Below are 2,733 nucleotides of genomic sequence, written 5' to 3' on the forward strand. Positions count from 1 at the left end.
GAGTCAGGCTACATACAAATTTACAGCAAAGGGAGCGGGCAGTCTGAACGTCAAAGATCAGATATCAAATGAAGGAATTTAGCATTGTATGCATGGGAAGAGCCAAGCCTCTGGGCTCACTGAATTCATTTCTTTCGTCTGTACCTCAGCTCTCTGGGCCCAATCCTGTTTCCTTGTTCCCCTGAAGCAGTGGCAGCTTTGGCAGATGGCTGCTCCTTGTGTCCCCCAGCTCCTCAATATCACGATGGCGGTGGCGGCATCTGCTGGACTGAGCTTTGGGAGCCCGCATTCACATGTGGAGGCCAGAAATCGCTGATGGCTGTGACTTTTCCTGTTTATTGATTTGGCAATAGAGATTTTCCTTTCACGGTACCTATTGATTAGCAACACCCTGTTTTACTCCATGCCCATCCTCCGCCAGTTCCTGGCAACTACTATTCTATTCTTTACTCCGTGAGATTGACTGTTTTCGATTCCTCACATAAGTGGATTCCTGTGGTACTTGTCCGTCTGTTTCTGGCCTATTTTTCTTGGCATAATCTCTTCCAGGTTAGTTCATGCTGTCCATTATGACAGCATTTCCTTCTTTTCAGGATGGAATAATAATCCTTTGTATGTGTATACTACAGTTTATTTATCCATGCATCTGTTGATGAACATTTACGTTGTTACCACATTTTGGCTCTTGTGAGTACTGCTCCAGTGAACTTGGGAGTGCTAATATGTCTTTGAGACTGTGATTTAAGTTATTTTGGGTAAATAGTTTAGATGTAGAATGGGAAAAATTTATGATACTTCTATTTTTTCTATTTTTAACTTTTTGAGTAACCTTCATATTCTTCAAAATGGTTACACAATTTTGCCATCCCACTACGAGGTACAAGGGTTCTTTTTTCTCCATCATCTCACCAACATTTGTTATTTTGATTTTTTGATGATAATCATTCTTCAGGTGTGAAGTGATATATCATTGTGGTTTTGATTTGCATCTCCCTGGTGATTAGTATTAATTTTAAACTCCTGTTCTTGTTGAACCCTCTATTACTGGTTTAAAGCCAACATTATAGCCACTATGTCTTTCTCAATTGATGACTGGTTTTATATATATATATGTCTTCTTTAAAGAAAGCTCTAATCATGTCCCTTACCTATTTAAAATTAAGGTTGTTAAATTTTTTTCTATTATGTCGTAGGAGCTTCTTACATACTTTGGAAATTAACCACTTATCATATACATGGGGCTCACATCCTTAAATCTTGTAACCAGGAAGAGTTAATTTTGAATTGATGCTGGATCAGCTTCTGTGATTTTAACCCTCATCTTGCCACCTTTGTTATTGTAAGCATAAGTAATGGGCTGCCTTTGGGAGATAACCTGAGCTGCCTATCTGTGAAGGACTGTAAGGAAGTGAATCTAACACATTCCCCCGCCTGAGGCTTGCCATACTAGGGGACATTTGCAAGGATTGAGTAGTCTTTTACTTTGTTTCCTTACCTGCACCCCATTTCTGATCCATAAAAGACCCTGGCAACTAGGCCCCAGCAAGATGATTATTTTGAGGCACTAGCTTGCCATTGTCTCAGCCAGCGGGTTCCTAAATAAAGTCCCTTCCTCGTCTAGACGGGTTCCCTCATAGCTCAGTCGGTAAAGAATCTGCCTGCAATGCAGGAGACTCGGGTTTGATTCCTGGGTGAAAACGGACATTTTTCCTTTCATTTTTTCATTTTCCTAGGCTAGACACCTCATCTCAGATTCACTGCAGCGAGCAGAGCAAGCTTGGACTTGGTAACAGATTATGTCATGTGCCTTATATTAGACATTTTGTTGTTTCCATAGCAAAATGTTGAGGCCAGTATAGCTTTTGTCGCTAATTACAGCAGTGTTAGTTATCTGATCTTCAGGGTGGTTGGGAAATATTTAATGTCATAGGTACCGGTGCCTATAGACGTCTGCATACCCAGGGCACTCAAGGTCCCCCATGGACGGTTTAGTGCTTAGTATTAGCTGAAGGGTTGCTGGGTTTCAAATAATTATACTAATAAATATGGGGTCTATGTCATGCTTAGTTTATTTGTTTAGAGAAAAATATCCATGGATTGAATGGCAGGGTCGGCGACTCGTGGAGCTTCATTCCCTGAGTATACTAAGAATGTCTGAAAACACACTAAATGTCATTTCAAAAAAAAAAAAAATGGCCTGATAGAGTAATTTGAATTAACTATTGTAAAGTGGCATAGGATATTTGCAGAGTATTAGAGGAAAATCTTCTTTATGTATGGATACAGCCGAGACAGTAAGTCAATTTTGAAGATAATGAGAAGAAAGGAATTTGAGTTTCTAGCAGATTACAAGTTGCTCATGGTCATGTGGCTGCGGAGACCAGATCAGTGTATAAATTTGCAAAAGTAGAGCTTCAGCAAAGGATCTCAACTTGTGCCCTTATGGCCTAGAAAACTGAAAGATCAAGTTGTCCTCTCGAAGTCCATGAATGGAGCCATGTGAAAACACACCTGGCATGAGACGGCCAACACTAGAAACTAGAAAACTAGAAAAACAAGATAAGACTTTGTGGCCCCAAGTCATTTAATTGTCAAGAAAAGCCTAGAGACCACTGGGGCATGGTGTGAGGAACGCGAGATTAAAAAAACTGTGGGTAGGGGTTAAGATATGTGAGGTTAGTAAATCCTAGTCTCGATCATCAAGGGAAACAACAACTATTGTTGTCAGAGCAA

The sequence above is a fragment of the Cervus elaphus genome, chromosome 20 (assembly GCF_910594005.1).
Source record: "Cervus elaphus chromosome 20, mCerEla1.1, whole genome shotgun sequence".
NCBI classification, from domain to species: domain Eukaryota; kingdom Metazoa; phylum Chordata; class Mammalia; order Artiodactyla; family Cervidae; genus Cervus; species Cervus elaphus.